At 44.1% G+C, this 20,930-nt stretch overlaps 1 long non-coding RNA gene across 1 annotated transcript in view; it reads left to right on the forward strand.

Moving 5' to 3' along the window:
- Nucleotides 1–20,930, forward strand: part of LOC308387475 — a 44,456-nt gene that overhangs the window by 21,345 nt on the left and 2,181 nt on the right. Inside the window, exon 2 of the long non-coding RNA XR_013969954.1 lies at nt 9,374–9,446. This is a non-coding gene — a long non-coding RNA (uncharacterized lncRNA). The remainder of the gene's footprint in view (nt 1–9,373; nt 9,447–20,930) is intronic.

The following is a 20,930-nucleotide window of genomic DNA, read 5'->3' on the forward strand; positions in this document are numbered from 1 at the left end:
TCAGACCTCACGAATGAATCATCGAAAACAAAAATCACTGCCACAGCTGAGATAATGATGGGTGTAGCGTGATGTCCGGACAGGTAGCTCTTTATTCACCGCTCAAGGATTCACTTCCGTGATCCGATTGCAGCTTTCGGCAAAGGAGCAAAACGCAAAAAGATGGTGTCCTTAGGCTTTGTGATTACCAGCAGGATGATTTTTTTCTTTCTCCCACAGTTTTTATTGGTAGTGGTTTTACTTGTGGCAGGGACTTCAATAGATATAGAAAATTAATTTGACAAGTGTCTTTGCACATGGGTAAATATTTGCCATATTGTTGTATTTATGACACCAGTTCAGTCATTTCCAAATGTCAACTGATAACCACAAGAATCCTTGGTTGGTGTTAGTCCAAGTGCTTTGCTCTCAATGAAATACTCCATTTCAGTTAAACTACAAAAAAGTAGAGTGCATAAGAGTTCAATTTAGGCAAGAGTCAAGTGCTCTCCATCTGAGAAGTGGGAAGGGAGGAGTTGTTGGGTAGTGGAGGAGGCTGTGGAGGACTAATCAGATGTGTTTATGTGCTGAGCAGCGTAGTCAGTGTTAGACAAGAAATGTGAACTTGACTACAGAGAGCCTTTGGGAGTATAGGTGCATGTGCTCTTGAGATTTAGCCAAAGTTGGGTTATTTCTGGAAAGGGGTTTGCGCCATAAGGATTAGGTCATCCGGTTGTATATTCCATATTCATTTGGAAGACGTGCCCTAGCGGAGCAGCGATGATGTGACAGCGTCGACAGCAATTAAAAAGAAATGGTTGTTTCTTTCTCTCCCTTTTTTTCTTTTTCAAGCTCTCGACCCGATCGGTCCAGCTAAGCACTTCATTCAACAAGAAGTGATGTTCCAGCTGTTTTTTTCTCCCTCTAATTGCATACGTGTGAGCTCATCTCTGCCTCTCAAAAATGTCTCATCTAAATTCAAAAAGTTCAAGAAAATACATTTTTCTGTGTGACTGCAGAGCCGCGGAGCATTGCTAGAGCTGGGCTCTGACACTGGACCAACACTAATTGGGTTACTAGAGCTCGTTCCCTATTCGCTCATACCCTATATATAAATACACACTAAGAGACATTTTGTGCTCCGGCCTGGCTGACCTGTTCACATCATGGTTTATTTTTATAGTGGTAATTTGCCATTGGCCTGATGGTTTGGTTTCAGAGGCCCACATCATTAATCATGGAGGGCATTACTGCAGTGTAATTACACTTTCTCTCAGTGAACCCGCAACATATAACGCAAACACAGTTAGCTGCAAAGTATGCTCGGCACAACGGCAGGGGAGGGCTGCTGTGTCTGTATTGTTAAAATATTGCACTCTAGTTTCGAATAGAAAAGAACGAGTTTAAAGGGTGCTCAGAAAATGCAGTGGTCAAAATCCCTTTTAGGTGCGTTTGTAGAGAGCGGCTGTGTTTCACCAGTAACTGTTGCTGATGATTGACTACAGTGGAACATCCTCTTAAGGAATGTTGTTTGAAGGTGGTGTTAAGAGCTTAAGAGTTGACAATAATTAAAACCACAAACACGCCAGGAAACAAATGGAAGTATGCATGTGTGCTGTGGGGGGGTTAACGGGTAAGTTGGAATCAGTGACAATGCCGTATAACCCCTTTAAGATCATTATTCCGCACAAAATGCACCCCCGGGGTGTGTGACACATTTGTGAATGGGCTCTTCCGCGGGATTTAACGGGTTAACAGCAGACAAAGGGAGCTGGGACCATGTAACCCAGCAGGGGAGACCCCAGTGGAAACACCAGGCTGCCTTATAATCCTCATGCTGTCCCATCCCGTTTGCTCTGCTCTGCAATCACAGATGACTGACATGCACCCTGTAAGTCGACATGGCTCTGGGGTGAGAGGAGCCACGTGTTTTCAGCTGGTCTCGGCAGAATTTCCTCCACCAACTCTTACACACACACACACACACACACACACACACACCTCACGCTTTTGTCCAAGTTGTCAATGAAAAATGATAATTAAAGACAAATGCTTTGATTCCCAGTGGATGGACATGACCTTTGGACAGATGCCTGTCTTTATTGTCTTGACCAGCTGCATGTGATTTCATGCTGTAAGCCCTGATCTAGCACACATATATGGAAGCATCATGCAGTCTATTGTAGGGCAACGTGTGCTGTAAGGATCTGGTTGTGTGCTGGAGATCATAGAGGCCAAGCAAAATAAATCCAGTTCATAATACAGCGTTACAGATGTCAGTTCCACTGATGTTTGCAGTACATCTTTTGCGTGTTATACTTGGCCAGTTACAGTCTGACTTTTTTCTAATAGCAAAGCCTTTTCTGTCTGAATGAGCAACTGCATTCTGTTAAAAAAGATAAATTGTGGCAGCTTTATTTTCTTTGATTAGAGCCTGCACAGATGTGGTTTTTCACTGGTAAAAGATCTTTTTGTTTTCAGGCAGTGATTCAGGCTAAAATGTGTATTTAATTCTCGTCTTTCAAATGCACGGCCATGTTTCACTCGTTCAAAACATCGATTTTCACTTTCTTTGTGAGATTATGAAGCAGTTTAGGTCAGTAAGCCACATTTCATTGTGAGCAAACTATCTGGAGAGGTTCTGTTTGTCGGCTCAAGGTATTTTAACTAACTTTAGTATTCACGTTCTGCACTGCACAAGCATCGCTATGCACACATATCTTGAAAACTCAATTTGGTTTAAACCAAAGGCTCAAGCGTTTGCTGTTGTGGTGGATTGTCATGAGAAATATGGTGATATAATAATATTTTGGGCATTATTTTCTATTTGGCAAGAAGTAATTAACTGCTTGAGCGTTGTTAATTATGAGAGGGGAAATGACAATCCGAAACTTGTAATGTTTGCTCATTTGAAATTATTCACCCAGAGAAACGGACGCGGCTGTTTCTCGTAGGATTTCTGGAGCGTAACGGTTTCAAGCTACTGTTTGACCTTGCTGCTCTTAAGGTGCACCGTGGGCATCTTTAGATTCCCGACATGTTTCCGGACCCACTCAGATGTTGCTCGATTACCCCTTAATGGTCATTTTCTTTGGAAGGCAGGGCTGATTCACCTGCTGATTTACCTGCTAGTCCCCGGCTTTATTTGCCACAATAAGAGCCGTGAAGGCTTCCAACTGTCTGGTACCCGACTGTGAGTGAAAGTCATCTGAGCTCCAATAGCCATTTAAAAATCATCAGATATTAATTCCTCTCCTCTTGCTTTTGAGTTTTCGGCTTATTGACTGGTACCTCCTAATTGTGTCTGATTGTTTTGCAAGGGCCTAATTAAGGTCTTGAATCACCAATCATTTTTCCATAGTCCTATACTAATTCCCGTAATTTCCAGTGTTCTCCTTCCCATTGTCAGACGATTGCTTTGATAATGAGCGGCTGTGCAGGGGGATTATCTTGGAGAAAGCATTTGGTGAGGACACACAGAGAAAAGGTATCATTATGATAACTGCTTTCTCTGCCTCCTAAATGAGAAGTCATCCTTAAAGTAGTCGATTACGGTCTGCACCTCTAGAGAAAGCCTGCGCAAAATTATTTGTGCCATATAATGTTCTGAGGTTCTGTGAAATTTGCACACCTGTCTCTATGATATTATGTGGCACAAAGAAGCATCTATAACTACAACACAGGACTGAACGGTCTCTGTAAGAGATGTACCAACCTCAAACTTAAACTAATAAACAATAGCAGCGTCGCCCTTTGTGTCTCCTTCAGGGTGAAGTGTTTTGGATATTTTGTTTACGAGTCCTTTCAGTTATAGCTCACCTGCACCGATGTTGTGCCTGATAATTTCCCTTAGTAGCAGTAATGCACCTACATATAAATGTTCCTTTGCTTTTTAATGTTGAGCACATAGATCATAGCACACAGCGTCTTTCTAGTGAACGACAACATGAATGACGCGATGTTAAAATGTTCTGAAAAGCCTGTAATGATCAGAGAATGTACTGAAGTACAAGTTAATCATTTTAAAGCTGTTCACACTGTGTGAATCATATTTTAAAAGGTGGCTGTATTTTAAAAACTGATTGGATTTTTTGAACCGGATTTTTAATAGACATCAACATCTGTGACAAATCACATAAATGTTCACCAGCTCATCAGTGATTAGACCATTAGGGTTCAAACATTAGTGTATTTCTTTGAATGACAACACGTTTGCTTAGTGCTCTTTCCATCAGTATGTAAATGGTAACCCGAGCCTTTCGTGTCTCTATTGTTTTTACCATCTGAGCAGCCTGATAGGAGACAGCGGTAATTAAAGCACGGGGGCGGGCTGTGAGGGGAGCCAAACGCACAATAAAAACCTTCTGTGAGATTCCAGGACGAAGGTGCCACGCAGTCCGATCCATTTTAATTGTCGTTTGAATTAATTTGAGAACCCTCAGGTCGATTAAAAAGATGCATTCCTCCGGCTGCGCGTGATGTCATATTCATTGATCCGTAGAGGTTACTTTATGCAGTCGTGTAGGATATGTTTATGCTTCTGAAACTTGGCCGTTTGGAATTCATTAGCTATTGATCCCTGTTAGCGATGGTAAACGCAGGGTCTGATAGCAGCCTTGTCTGAAGCCAGGTAATCAATTCAGTGCCATTCAGAAAACAAATGCCCTTTTACTTTATTATTGTTCTGCATCAACATTTGATACTGCAGCAAAAAAAAAACCAAAAAACCCCCACTCATATCTCTGTCACAGAGTAACTTTGAATTTACTGTTTATTTGTCGAGCTTTTCTTCTGCCTTTGCGTTCTTTTCCCCTCTTGAGTTTGTACGAGGTTCGGTTGTCTCTGCACAGCCTCTTCCTCTCTCCTCTGCTCTCACTGACTGATTCTTGTCCTCCATCCATGCCTCCTTGCGCACTGATTGGCTGCCTGTTAGTCAGTTGCAGCCAATAAGCCATTTTGAAAATCTCAGTGTTTAGTCTGGTGCTAGGCAGTAGGATCAACAGACAGGTGGGTCGGGCAAAGTCATTGCCGTGGCTGGCTGCACAGAAAAGCTGCGTTAGCTTTTAAAGCAACATTACCCTAAGTTAATAGTAACACGGCAGTATTTCTGTAATCCCAAACAGGTTAGCCCATGTTTGTGAGCAACTGCTATGTTAAGCCCCAATGCTCAGAAGCATGTGCTCGACTCTTTCTTTTGGCTTTTCTGTCTAATTAAGCTGAATTTCTTATTGCTCTTTACACATACATGTGTTTGCCTGTGTCGTAGCAGCAGTAGCAGGTTTCACACGCCTGACCGTGTTGCTTTTAATTCACTTGTTCATATCAGCTAATTGGCTTTTTTTTAAGTCATCTTATTCCTTTGTCAGTCCTTGTAGCTGAACGCTGAGAAAGAGGCGCCAGAGCAGGGCACAGTAAGATGAGGCCTCTCTACAGGGGAAACAGAGAAAAAGTAAATCCTGTGTACTGCCTCGACTCTGTTCGCTTTCTTTGCCAGTAATAGTGTGCAGGGTGTTTTCCCAGTATACTAAAACACTCAGCAAACAGAGCTATCCAAAAATATTCCATGCAGGATGTTAGATTTCAATATTTGGGCTTTGTATTGGGTTCTTGTCCTTGGCAAGATCAAGTCTCATACTCAGACACAATGAAGTGGCTGGATGGGTACGTTTCATTAATGCGAACTGCACAAACTCTGTCTGGATTAACCTGTTGACTGTTTTTCTGTCACGGCTTGAGGCAACATTAAATTAATGGAGATAAGAGCTTTGAGCCAAAAATAACCCCCTGTCTCTGGTGTGCCTGCAGAGAATAAAGTAGCACAAATTATCTTCCTGCTTAGTTTTGGCTGCCAGTATGCAAAGTTTTGGTAAAGATAACAAAATGTATAGTGTTTTATACACTTTGAAAATGCCACGTTTCTAAATGAATAGCTGCTTAACACAGCTTTTACATTTTCAGGCTTATAAAGATGTAATGCTTATTTTTTCCTTCACAAAAGGATGTCTCAGGTGGAGTCTGGTTTGGTCGTCATAACCACTGATATAGTGTTTGTGTACCTACACAGATGTATGTTGCCTTCACAGTATAACAGGGTTCCCATCAGTGTATAACAGGCCATTCGATAAAAACAAACACTAGCTTTTCTCAGCCTTTCTTATATCCTCGCACATGTAAATCATGTCGTTTCCTCCCCCGCTGACTTTATTGCATTGTCGATGACAGTGTTGATTTTTTCCACCCCTGTCTGGTTCATAATGGTACGTTCCATACCCAAGGGAAGTCCTTCAAACCCCCACCCCTCTGGTTCTCATTTGAACTTTGACCCTGGCCTTCTGCCTTTCAGGACATGAACTGACCCCCTCATTGGGGGAATGTTTTGGCTGAGCGTGGCTGACGTATCAGATGAGGCGCTCAGGTGGCCGCATGGCCATTTTCTTCTACATCGCAGAGCTAGCTGTCTCGTAGCTATGCAGACCTGTGCACTTATTTTTCCCTTTCCACAACATAGTATGTGTGAGAGAGTTGTGAAATGGATATTGTGTGGTGGTTAATAAAGATGACCTAATTATGGGGAAAGATGAAAACGGCACACAGCAGTTTCTCCAAGAAGAACATTAGGATGCCGCCTTTTCCTATCAGTAAATAGCACCGTCAGATCTAAGTGAACAGTCTGAATTGTCGACAGAGAAGTGTCGACATTTGTGTGCTTGTTTTGCACCAGCGAGGTGTTGACTGCACACGATTTAATAAATGTAACCACATTAGATTCTGATGATAGCGTTGCACAAGTTAGACAACAGGTGTAGCACGCTGCTGTCCTTCTTCTTTCTGTTTCCAGGGATTTAATCAAGTGAAGGTGAGTTGTTTGCTACAGGCTGCTCTTGATGACAAATAATGGGGGGAAACACACATTAATCTTCAGCTCAGAACAGACTGCTTACTGGCATTACAATCCCATTACGACGGCATCTTTGATGTTGATCTATCGGTTGGAGCCTGATCGAAGTGTTTGCTCAACGTTTATTCTGTACCGTCGTGTCAGTGCGGTGTTTCTGACTTGGTCTCATTTGTCACGAGAATATGAAATGGGTAACATTAAAAAAACAGATCATTTCTTGTTTTGTGTTTTTATTTGCATGCATCTGCAAATGTTTTGTGCCTCTCCTCCACCTGTGTTCTTATCACGCTGTCCTCTCTAAATTTGATTCTGTTTTTCTTCTTTATTTTAATGCCAGTTTGAAATTGTCCTTTCTTGCAGCAGGTCTACAGTTATAACTTCAAACGATGTCCTAATCCACTATGAAAATTAGCATCATATAATTTAAATAAAGGCTAAGATATGCACAGAAATATTTTATATGTTGCCGCTGCATCTTACTGTCTTATCCATCCATACTGGTGAACTTTTCTTTGAATGACTGCTACACTGTGGAAACGAAGGTTTTAGATTATGTGCAAAATGTGAAGTATTTCTCCACATTTTGTGTTAAATTAAAGTAACGCGGTGATTGAAAATACAGAGGTCGGGAGTCATTGCTACACTGATCGTTTCCTTGAAGTCAGAGCTGAGCAAGTAAGGCAGATGCTCAACAGTCTGGCGTTACGCTGAGTGAGGAGGCCGGCGTGTGAGATGCTCTCAGCACAGAACTGTAGTGTGGTCTCTGGCGGATACCTTTCTCTTTAGTGAGTCACAGGTCTATGACATATGCTTGTGTTACGGTAACAAACCACCTGACTGTGCTTGGCTACTTTTCTGGCTAAACTGCAGAAGTGTGTGGCACAGGAAAACACGCTGCTGATGATGCATGAGCGATTGATACACTATATCCCAGCGTGTAAGACAGAGCTCGTCTCGTCTGCTTGAAAGAATCATTGCAGAAGTTTGCAGAAGATTCCTTATACTACCGAGTGTCCTTTTTTATGTTTTTTAATACTTTCCAGCAAAGCCACATAAAGTGTTTTATTTGATGTGTGACGAATTTGATCCAGTGTTTGTGTTTACTGAAAGAGCTCACATGATTTTGATGAATAGCGTTTTAAAACAGAAGCATGTGAACTTTATTTCAATCAGGAGGTGCAGTGTGAGCGTGTCGTCAGTTTGTCATGTATCTAGACGATTTTATTTACTTTGTCAAGAAAAACAAAAAATCTGACATCAGCACTGAAATCTTAAGCAACCAGCACGCCCATGGAGTTGACTTTGGAAGGCGATAAGCATTCCTGCTCCACTCCATATTAGCCCGCAGTGCTCGTGTGTTGGGCAGCCTGCCAGGTAGAGGTTGCTATGGCTTCTAACACCGCCCTTTACACTGCCTAACCCCCCCACCCCCTCCCAGAAGGTGCGAGATTTTGGGAGGGGGCAGGCCACGCTTTGATTTAGACAAAAGATGTCTTTACAGTGTCAGCAGAATACTAACTGGGAATGCTGTGGCTTTCTGGTAGGAAATCATGTGATCTTTCCAGCCAAGGTTTTGTGATGGTGCCAGGCGAGGCAGAGGGAGAGAGAGACTCACACACGGAGGGAGAAAAGGGGAAAACTTTGAATAATGATGCCAGCAAATCATTTTTATACAATTTTTTTCTCTTCTACTTTGTTTCGGAGAAAATGGCGGACAGCACATCGCTGAACTGAAGCCGTGATTTCAGTGAGCTCAGTTTAGAAGTGTGCCTCGGTCTTTTCATCATTCCTCCATTTAGCAAAGTAATAAACCAATGGTCCTAGCACCCACTGCGCATAGCTCACACCCAAGTAGAAAGTGTGGATACAGAAAGATAGAAACATAAAGTCTGACAGAATAGTAGAGACGTAGGTAAGTGGCATTTTCTGTTCTCTTATTCCAGGTTTTCCTTTGTCGCACTGCGGCCGTAGGAATATTCTGTTGTTTGTGGCTCTGTGGCACTGGCACAGTTAATGGTAGCTGACCGTGGCATGCTTGATTACACTGGCATCCCTCTCAGGCTCTGCTCTCTGCTCTCTGCTATCTGCGGTCTTGACTAAGTTGAGCTAAGCTCTCACCACAGCCACATTGCTGTTGGCCAGGAGGAGGACCGCTCTGGCAATTCTGTGGGCTAGTTTGGGATACAAGTCCACAGCAGATTGTTATTATTATGGATTTAATTTTGTAGCTGGGAACTGCAGAGACATATGACACTCCCAAACTGAGGCACAGAAACTTACCGATATACACACATTTGTGTTTGTGTTTTTCTTCTTTCCCGTGTGGATGTGATGTTGTCAGAACAGTTATTGACATGTAACTGTGAACCTTTTTTTTTCTTTTCTCACAACGATAAGAGTCATTGTTAAAAGTGAATCGTAGCATTAAGCTGCAGGTCCTGGCAGATGCAAAGCATTGTGTGGTATTTAAAAGCAATTCTCTTTTCCTGTTTTTAGATAAATAAATGGCCACCCTAGAGAACCCACTGGCCCAGCGACCCATCCTCAGAGCAAGATGCAGCCACGATGGGTAAGTTACCACAATGCTGTCACCATCTGTTTGATGAACTTTGATCGTGTGGGGCGAATGTCTTGCTGCTAGCTGCGGTGTATTCACTGGCACTGCCGTGATCTGCATGAACGCCAGTGTTCAGCACACGCGTCCTGCTTTTTTACACCTGTGTTGCTATAGCTGCGAGGCAGTATTAGTCCTTTATTGAATTATTTTGCTACTTTGGCCATAACCATTTGGCACAAACCCGTAGATCCGATCTTGTGGCGAATCTGACAGCACAAGCTCGCCTCTGTGGGTCTTTGTCATTGTGGTGCGATCGTCGTGCTTGAACCTTTTTTTTTCTTTAATAATTTAGGTTTTAAACTGCTCCATATATTAATATTCAATCTTTCTCCAAGCTTAAACCTGAAATGTGGTGATAGTGATGAGACACAGTTTGGCTTGAGGATGACTTTATTCAGTACATAGACGAGAGGAACCCTAGTTGAAAATGTGTGCATCCGGGTTGAGGTAGTAGGTTGTATGGTTTAGAATTACACCCTGGGAGTTAACTGTACAACCTTCTAGCTTTCCTTGGAGTACACGTATGACATCAGTTTGCAGTTTGAACATGCAGCACCTCTAAAGTGATGCTGATCTTTAGAATAATGTAACTCTGGCTCACATGTGGTTTTTGTTTCATGGCGGGCCTGCCAGCTCACTATGGCCCTGCTAGAGTTCTAGTTAGAACACATTGTACTCAGGCTTACTGCTTGTCTTCATCTGCCTTTTAAGTGCTAACATATTCAATCCTGATAAAAGATGTTAGGAGTTGCTCCAGTTATAAACAGTTGTGAAATTCAGTATGAGTTAAACAGGGTGCTAAAATATAAAAATATGCCATATTGTCTTATTTTGAAGTGCTTTCTACTCGCTGAGGTGTAATTGCGTGGTGGAACCTATTTCACACCGTGATGGCCTCGTGTTTCAAACCGCCGCTTCATCTTTGCGGCCTAGTATTACACGTCGGCCTTTTTATTCAACACGGCTGTGGCGTCTTTCTAATGTGTGCTGCGTGCCAAATATTATGATACACAGAGGGTTCGCTGTAAACAGAAAGTATAAAATATAATAATCAGACTTGTTATATTTAGCAGATGCTCTGTGATTGCCATTTGCACACATATTTTGAACAGCTGACTCAGGTTAGGTCTAATTGACACACCTAACACTTCCTAAAACTGTCTACCCAACGCAGCCCCACTCTATTATTGCAGTTGGATGTTTATAGGTTGTTGCCAAGTCTTGTGATACATTGTCCACAGTTCCATACTATGTGCATTTGTGATATGAGGTCCAGTTTCAGGTTGAAGCTTGCCTCAGCGACACTAGAGTCTCTGTTTACTGTGGACTTGTCCACTGACTGACTGCGTCAGACTACATCTGTGTCTGGCATTCAGCCACAGCTTGTAAAATGACTCCAAAGCACCACACAAGAGAAAAACGGCCTGGCAGATCAGCTTGAGATTGTTACTCTTCAGGACGGTTTGATGTAAGCAAGCTGCCTGCTCGAGCTGGAGCTTTGTTGTAAATTCTGCTGTAGTTCTTCATCATTGTGATAGGGTTTTTTTTTATTGATGACACAGATGTTACAATGTTTGGAGCTGAAGCTGAGCAGGCTGCCCTTCTGCAACCTTTGTCATTTATCCAACGAGCTTGTATCTTTTTCATTGTTTGATGCTCAGAGTTTCCATTGAATTGCGCTCATGCTTAGCCAGATATGCTGTTCCACTCTGAAATATTTGATGTTAAGATGTTGAAGAATTTCTTTGGCTGAAGGGTTGTCTGCAAAGTTAGCCTGCTCTTCCAGTGTGAACAGTTGTGGAAAACCCCTTACCTGTTTCCTATCAGTGCAGCTATTGAATGGAATTAATTGGCTATTTTTAGATCATCAGTAATTAAATCTGGAGGGAAACTAACACCGTTGAAATCCAGCGATCCTTGTCAGCATCGCATGGCCGGTAGAGTCACTGTCATCAAACAGGTTTCTGTGTGGGAATATGATCCTGGTAAATCCCTGGAAACCAAAGAAGGCCTTTTATCTTCCATTTTGTAATCCCACTGTCAGGAAGATCACGCCTCCTTATTCAGCTACACACCACCGGGTTTCACATTGCTGCTGCTGCTGCTGCTGTTCTGACCCACTCACAGGAAGAAGAGTCAGAAGAAGTGTTGAAAAGTGGACAGTGTGCTGAGGAACGCAGAGGGGATCTCATGCCAGTCAGCTTGGAATGAAGAGTTAGTTCAGGCAGCACCAAATGTAGCTTCTTTATTCAATCACAAATGCAAACTTTGTTTCCTTCGTCTTTAGCTCTTACAAATTTAACAGAGTATGCAGAATGAAGATGTGCCTCACTAGTGTTTATTTCAAGAGCTGCGATTTTCTCATCTTTCCTCACCTCTGAACTTCAGTCGTTCCTCCAGATGTGTCGAGGAAAGCGTTGCTGCTGAGAATCATGCTGCCTCAGCACTCTTCTGTCCAGCTGGTCATTGGTTCCAGCTGGGCCTTCATTTATGGGATGGTTAAACAAATAAATTATGGGATTAGATAGGGCCGGTTTAGGTCGCTGATTTATTAATTTTTTTCTGCCCCCACTGCTATAACAGCCCCTTTGAGAAGTACGCTGGCAAGGAACTTCAAGGTTCTTCAGATGACTTTAAGAATTAATAAAATAAAGATTGCCTTGATTGAATTTGGTGTGCTGCAGTCCAAATGATGTACAGCAGGAAGAGCTGGCAGCACTGCGCAGACAGCCAATCATGGAGCATCACATTTGCTCTACATTTCATCAGTGAAGGCAGCCAGAAACCTAAAGAGTGCGTGTATTAGACCAGCAATAAGGAAAGTTGCTGAAACCTAGAATAATAATTCATTTTGGATGATATTTCTTCTTTTTTGGCCAGTTTATAGTTGTTTCCTGTTGCATGTGTTCAGCTAAACGCTAGCAAATGCTGCTGCTCTTTAAAGCTCCATATGAAGATAAATCTCACTGAGCTCAAAACAAAAATAAACAGTCCCTAAAGTGAATTTATGTTACCGCCTGTGGAGTGGATGCAATGTTTACATTGTGATCAGATTGCAGATTGTCCTGCATTTTTGTTTCGATGTCAGAGAAACTGTATATTCAAAGCAAGAGACCCATCACACGAGACTAATACACTTTGTGATACTCAAAGTTCTGTGAGCCGTTTAGTTGTATTGCAGACAGTGACACTCAGGCACAAAACATTGGAAAATCAGCCAACTGCTGCTTACATCTGTAATCTCTCTGAGAGCAGAGATTGGCTTCTTGCTTTTGACGTCACCAATGGGTGGAAACCTTGGTAACAAATCGTCTGAGACCAGAACGCTGTCGGTTCTGGCCAGAACGCTACTCTAGCTCCCCAACTCATAAAATCTCACTTCCCTATAAAAATGAGCAGCCTCGAGCACCATTTCTTCCCAAGGAAACATATTCCCTTAATGCATTCGGGTTAATGGCAAATGAATAATCATAACTACTTTCACCCGCCCCCCAAACACACACAGACACACACACAGACACATGGGGGTGGGGTGTCATCGATCTGTCTGGAGTGCGCCCCTCTCTGCCTGCTGCATCAGCCGCTCTCCCCCTATTGATACGCTCTTGCCCCTTGACCCCTGGGACAGATCGATGCAATTGATTGGAGAAGGGCAGGGACAAGGGCAAGATCTGCTGACTGGCCGACAGCAGTGTGACAAGACATGATCGTCATTAATGTCCCGCTGGCTGGCTGGCTGGCTGGCTGGCTGGCTGCGAGGTGCTGTGCATCACATATTCCCCGCCGCCCGCTCTCCTCCCCTTCCAGCCTCCATCTTTCTCCTTCACTCTTCTCTTTCCCTCCTCCTACTTGTGCTGCTCCATGGTCCCAGTCTGTGCTGCTTCAGCTGACTGAGATAACTCCATCAGTGGGATACCTGTCTAATGCTCGCCTGGCATCTGCCAGCACAGATATGCATCTCCAGGCTGCATGGAGATATTCTGAGCTGAGTGTAGAAACATGAACAGTGTCATTGCGAGTGTCTGCTGCATAATGTCTTTGGGCTCATTGTGCGAGCTACTTACCAATCACAATGGAGCCGATCCTATTTTTGGTTGCTTTGAAAAGCTGTGTCTTGATGCAATTCAAAGCAAGTGTATCAGAATCTGCTTCATCTCTGTCAAAACAACTTTATGCATCCTCTGATTGGAGGTGAATCCCATCCTAGTATTATACATGCGCATGCCCTGATTCTGAATCTGAGAATATGTCACTGATACACAGCAGAAACTCATCTGTTTTTTCACTGTGTTTACTCTCATGGACCAGTTTCATCACGCTGCGGGATTCTATTTTCCAGTCTAGACTAGAAACAGGCGATGTTTGCGTGTATTGTGGAGGGGTGATGGGCAGGATAACTCCAGACTCGGCAGTGACACTGCTGTAATGGAGCTGATTGATCACCTATATGGCCGCCTGCTGGCCCCACTGGCTGTAGCATACAACAAAATCCCCCCCGCCCCGTCTCTGCGTCACCGCCACCATCGCCGAGCCGATCCACAAGGACCAACCATCCCCCATAGACTTCATCCTGGCCACGATTTTGACATTGGCAGCAGGATTTACTTGTGCACCTCTTCGGCGCTTAGCTCGCCATGTTTCTGTGTGTTTCTGCAGGACGGAAAGGTACAGACGAATTTGACATCTTTGATGAAGTGACATTTGCTGTGAGAGCCTTTTTCCTGCACTGCAGCAGAGTTGGGAAGCTGATGCTTTCCATTTGAATTAAAGGGCATAATCAATCAATGATAACATTTGCAGACCTCTCTCTCTCTTTCTCTGGCCCCTCTTTGTGGCACAGGGTCGTAACCCTAATCTATCCACGGTGTTGAAGGTGATTAAGGTTTGAGATTAGCGCAAGCTGTCGAGGGCAGATCTGGTTCAGGCTGAATGAGAATGAGTAAAATGTCATATTTTTAAAATGTACTCTCTACGGGTTTGTCCCTCGGTATCTCAAACAAAATATCTTAATTACATAAAGACAAATGTATGTCACATTTCTTTCTATTGTTGAGGTTTTTAAACATTAAAATGACCAAATGCTGCTTTGGCTACGAACAGTGAAGAATTCTGGCAAACGCTGAAAGTAGGTTTGATGTTTTTGTGACCCTTCGAGTTAATCAGTCTGACTCGAAATTATGCTTGCTGAGCTCCATTATGTATATTTCCACATAGACATAGATGTAGTGCTGGGCGGCACAGTGACACGTTTCTGTATTTTGCGTGTGATCGTGCAGGATCCAAAAAGCATGATCTGAAAATGTAACACTTGACAAGAACGATGAGGAAATTCTTGGACCAGATATTTGCTTTTGTGTCTGACTCAAACAGCCGTGTGCCTTATGCTGCCGCTCGCTGCTGTCAAGCCTCGGTCACAATATTGTGACAGTGACAGTTTGTGTTCGTGCTTGTGCTGACCACATTGCTGTGTGTGTGTGTGTGTGTGTGTGTGTGTGTGTGTGTGTGTGTGTGTGTGTGTGTGTGTGTGTGTGTGTGTGTGAGAGAGAGAGCTAAGCAAAGCAGCTGGAGTGTCACTCTGTCTCACTGTTCTCTGTCTGGTTTTTGGGGTGTGGGGGTCTTGTTAGTTTGTTGCTGCCTATGTTGTGTGTGTGCAATGCCATTTGTGTGCTCTCTGTCTGAGATGGTAATTTTGTGTCAGTGGCTACCTCTGCTGTGCATGTGTTTGGATGTGACTGTACCAGCTGCACCGATGCTACAAGACAGTGGGATAGCTACAGTGCATCCTCCACCACGGCCAACCAGTCCACTGCAGTGTGCACGCGTGTGTGTGTGTGTGTGTGCTGCTGAAAAAGAGAAGAAATTGATCAGCACAGGGAGGAACGTGTTCACCAGCAAAGGCTGGATGGAGGGTGTGTGTGTGTGAGAGAGAGAGAGAGAGAGAGAGAGGGGGGAGAGAAAGAGCGAGGGCTGTCGCTGCAGACTCCTGCTGCAGTATCTCACTTTGGGCAAGCAGCTGCAGACAGGGAGAAACAGACAAGCAGACAGGTACAGACCTGGAGTGATGGGAGGGGATGGGTGGTGGGAGGGGGTGGGGTGGAGATAGTAATAGAAGGTAGGGCTTGGGGTGCAAGGGTCAGATGGGGGAGGGGGATGAGTGAAAGCAAAGTAGCGGGTTCCGGCGGCAGCGGCAGCTAGAGGGAGCAAATGTTTTGGGGTTTCTCATTTTAATTTTTTTATATCCCGTTGTTTGTTTGGCAACGGCAGCGTGACGCGTCGGACCTGCGATGGGTACGAGAGAGAAGAAGACAGGGAAGAAAAATAAAAGTAGAGGGTGTAGATAACAGTGTCACGACATGGCTGATGTCCCATCGTCATGAGCAGGTAGGAGGAGAATGAGTAGTTCTGGTGGTGGTATTGGTGCTGTGGAGGGGTGGGGGTTGAGATGCTGAGATGGAGCTGACAATGCAATTGGAAAGGAGGGATGCTGTGTGCTGGGGAGTAGTGGGTGGGGGTGAGGGGTGGGGTGGCGGAGACGTCCCACCTCACTGACCTGCGTCTGGCTGCAGCTTCCCGCGGACACCTCAGCCTTTATCGGCACCCGCGCCGCCCCCCACCGTCTCCCCCTCCTTTCTTCTGCCACTGCCCTTTTTTCCCCCCCCTCGTTCTGTTCTTCATCATCCTCAGCTCAGAGGCGGATAACAAAAGGCGTAGTCGGTGGCAGACAGAAGAGTGAGCATGCGAGGCAACGCGTCGGGTGGCGCGGCGCATTCATTTCCGGAAGCCTCCACTTTGCCTGGCGTTCCCCAGAGAGAAGGAGACAGTCAGAGACATCTATCCGGCTGCTTTTTTTTCTTCTCCTGGTCTGAGGAGGAGGAGTTGTGGGATGATTGGGAGGAGGGGGGGGGGCGGGCGGGGGGAGTGGGGGGGGCATTCACTGGTGTGTTTGGGTACACGACCGGTAAAAACGATATGGGAATGTTTTCAGTATTGCTTTAGCATTTACTGCAGTTTGGCATTTTTAAGTGCAGCTAAGGTCTGGATTGTGACTGTTTGGCTCCGGCCGGGCTGGAGCTGCTTTCCAGTTAATTGTCTCGCTGAAGCGCCGTGCCTTCTGACACTGATAACTTATCGCCAAGCTTGCTGCTGTGGCGGCAGAGTTGGGCTGGTAGGTGGTAGAGTCTGGTGTCGAGGGTATTGCAGTCAGCAGTGGAAAGTGAAATATGGGAAGGGAGGCAAGTTTCGGTACCTGTGCTGAAGACGAACCCGCCCTTCTCTCGTTCGTACTGCTTTTGTGAAAAGATGATTTTTCTGGAAATTTACCCGCATTCTGTGTAATGCTGAGCAGCTCAAAGTGCCGTGCGTTTTTTATTTTTTTGGATTCAGTGTCTAACCGTACCTATCCGTAGGGGCTGCTGTGATGGAAAGCCAGAGGGTGAGGCTGCTGCTGGTGGCTCTCTGCATCCATCAGTCGAGCAGAGTCTGCCAGCCAGGTCCTGGTCCCGCCACCCTGGAAGCGAGAAATTTAGACTGATGATCAGCTGATGCTCTTTAGGACAAAGGCGAGCCCAGCTGCTTGGCTAGGGGGCTTTTCCTTCCTCAGCACAAAGGCTAGTTAGCACAGAGCAGGCAGTGCAGGCTTGTCTGTTTGTCTGAGCCTCTGCTTCTGCTTCTGTCTGGGCACTGCCACGAAGATCATTTAGGTCTGGCCGTCTCCGGCGAAATCCCTGCTTTGTCTTTCTTTGTCATCTCTGCAGCCTACTGCTGCCACTGCTGCTGTCTGCTGCTTTGTTGTTTTTTAGTGTATTTAAACATATGCCTGAAAATCTGTCTACCTTTGCAGGTCTTTGTGTGCACAGGAATCAAACCAAGCCGTCGAGAAAAAAAAAGTTGTCCGCAGTGGAAGAACGGAGGAACGCTGGAGCATATATCTGTGCAGAGCTACTTTGTTTTTTAATTGCAGCCTGTGCCTATAGTTTCAACTATATTTAAACTATAGACACTTTGTAGCTTTCGGTGCCTTTTGATAGAAATTTGGTACGTTTAAGTGGCACTGGTTGACGAAGAGACAGTGTGTGTGTGTGAGTGTGTGTGTGCATTTGTGTGTGAGTGAGTAAGAGAGAAAGAAAGGTGTCAGTGCCCTGCAGCTGACTGCGGCTCCTCTGTAGACTCTGTCGTACTTCACCTGCTCCCTGAGACCCTAACTTGTGAGCTCTCTTGATGAAAAATCACGGGTTAGGCTCTTGGGACGCGGGCGGACGGCACAATCGACTTTCTGCCGAATGTTTCACATGGAATCGGAAAGAATCAGCGGCTGATTTTCTTTTAAAAATGCATGTATGGATGGGACGGTGCAGAGAATGGCTAACACACAGAAAGGAAATAGCTTAGCGCAGTAAAAAAAAAAAAGCACATATGTGAAGGGTTTATGTTCTGTTGGCTCCTCCGTGACATCGTATATGAACCCGTTAAGGAAAACTGCAGCACTGATGCGACTGCATCTGCAGGGCTGCGCTTGTTTGAAATTTTTTTGTTTGTTTTTCCCCCCAAAATCATGAAGGACGCCTTTCGTAATGGCGCCAGTACCGCCGCCATTAAAGCGAAAAATACCCATCGATTCTGCACTGGGCTGTCAACCGGCACCGTAATCTCTCTTTGTGTCAACATCTGTTTGAATACAATTCTAGTAACACATGATCTGATTAGAAATGACAGGACACCAACCAGTCCAAACCACCACACCCCAGGCTCATGTTGATTAACCCCTGTCACCACCTCCACACAGCCAATATATCTGATCCTCCATTACCAGAGCAGTCACTCTGAAATTGATAAGTCTAGACGCTATAGGAGCAAAAGGACTAATGCCACATCTGCTGCTGCTGTGAGCACTGGAGAGCTAAAACACACAAGTTCAAAAACATTTTTTTCTTTACATTTTTCATAGTTGATAATTTCACTTATCTGCTTCATCAATTGATACATTTCTCAGCCAGATGTCAGAAAGTCTTCAAATATTTTACTGTTAGAATATAAATTTTCTACATTAGCCTCAAAATAATTCTTCTAATTATAATTCACTTCTACTTTTTTTTTTTTTTTTAGTTAGAAGTATGCACATAAACCAGATACATAAACAAAAAATACTCTAATGACTTTATATCTTTCTATATTTAATTGATTTTGAAAGGTCCCGATTGTTCAAATCAGGGGAAATAAAGAAAGATACCATGCAGTATGTGAAATAAAAACCTATGGCCACGCTTTGAAAATGTGGAATCGGGTCAACAGAAACCGAGTTGCTCTCTTCATCTGAATATTTCTGTTGAAATCTGCGATTGTGGTGAGATGAAACGACCAAATTGGTTAATGATCTCAATCAATATTTAAACGGGAGGCGTAGCTCAGCGCAGACAGACATCGTAATTCATTAAGACAGGCTCTTAAAGAGAAAAGGACAAGATTGAATGCTGAATAGAAAATGAAAACACTGGACCCGTCTCTTATAAACATGACTATAGAAGTGCAATTACAATAAATTAGGTCTGCATAAAAAAAAAAAAATCGGTTCTTTTCCTTTTGTGCCAGAGAAAGGTGTGAATTCATTTATAATTACAGCTTGACCTGGTTTTTAAACTTTCAGTTTTTCCCAAGACGGCATGCTTTTCTGAAAACCTAATTTCTGCTAAATTACTCGTATTAGGAATACAGTTCAAAACAATTGATTTTCTCTCTAATGCCCTCCTCTCCAACTCTCTCCCAGTCTCCAGTCTTTCTCTCTCCCTAATTATGTTTTTTTTTTTCTTGTCTCCCTATTTGGTTTCATAGCGAACAATGCCGATGCCAACTAATAGTCTGTGCCTATGCCACAGAGCCCCCAGCAACAGCTGAAGGAGCGCCATGCCCCATGAATACCAAACAGCCAGGCACAGTGCGACAAGTGCTGAGCAGTCAGACGCAGCACAGGCAGAGCGGAGCTGGTGCCCACAAAACAGCCAGACAGTTTTATTAGGGTCTGTCTGACACGCAGCAAAGTCTGGCAGCACCCGAGCCCACTGATGAAACAACCACCCCCCCACCCCCCTCCAACAGTAACAAAGCAGCACGCTCAGAGCAATCCACCAAGGATCCAATAAATATCACCCCGTAAAAATCAGCTCCCAGCTGGTTTGTAACTGCGCTCAATGGGGAATACAAACTTTGTTCAAAGTCAAACTAGTTCTCAATGAGCTACCGCTAAATTGATCTCGATTCTGCCATCACACATCACACACTGCATCGGACGTAGCAGCGAAGGCAGGAAGTGTCGTTCAGGAAAATGCTGCTAAAGCTTTAACGCTGTAAAAGTCGTGATTTTATTGAAAGTGAACAGATCCAAGCCTGTAGGCATTGTGCTGAGGGAAAACATTGACACTTTGGGATTAATATGTTCCTCATTAAAAGTCTTTGATTTTGTCAGTGTCAGTTTTGTTATTACTTATTATTGAAGTGTATAAAGTGTGACTTTAAAAAATGGGTTAATTTAAAATAAGAGCTGATTCAAATTGTTAAAACTTTTTTTAATGAACTCTTAATCAGGTTGCAGTTATAGTAGATCTGAAAGTGTCTGTCAAGGTTGCACTATCTAACAGCGAGGGGCAATATTAGCTTTTCTTTTCTGTTTCTGTTTTAAAAAAAACAAAACGTTTATGCACCGTGTTTATGCCGAGCCAATCAAAAGACTTTTCCTGGTGCCGGTTTAGACACAGGATGTTAAATATTATGTTTGGACTGATTAAAGCGAAATAATTGAAATTGCTGCACGGATCAGCAGATCTCGTATATTAATATGTTGCGATGCGCTTTTATCTGCACTCGTGTTAAACAAACAGCTGTCGGTATGAGGTTTCTGTTCTCGCCAAGTCTTCAAGCTCCTGCAGGAAACATTGATCCAGACCTTGAATAGGTGGAGATAAACTAAAGACTCCAGCTGATGGCCCGAGTGTGTGTGAGAGATTACGCTCCATTGTTCAGAGGTGGTCATGTAACACACTCCGCCGCCGCGTCGCTCAGCTTTAAAAGCAATAAGGCCAGATTAACATTTATTCGGCACGTTAGGATTTGGGCTGGAGCGACATGGAAATCAGGTGGATTTTGTGAATTAGATGGCTTGTTTTTGATTTTTGGTTGTTTTCGATTGTCAGGCTTTCCTGTTGGAGGATCTCTTATCGCAGCAGGGTGGGGAGGAGGCGCAGGTGGTGGTGGTCAGTGTGTAGGTGTGTGTGTTTGGGGGTGGGGGGTATCAGGTATGCCCGATAGTGGGGCAGTACAGAATGGAGGGGGGGAGTGTCTGAGTTTCCAGACACTGCGGCAGGAGGCCAGACAGTCACCTAAACGCACACACGTAGAAGTGCATTAGCGACAAAGCGACACACACAAATAATGGAGAAATACACACAT

This window comes from Rhamphochromis sp. 'chilingali' (genome assembly GCF_963969265.1).
Source record: "Rhamphochromis sp. 'chilingali' genome assembly, chromosome: 19".
Lineage (NCBI taxonomy): Eukaryota > Metazoa > Chordata > Actinopteri > Cichliformes > Cichlidae > Rhamphochromis > Rhamphochromis sp. 'chilingali'.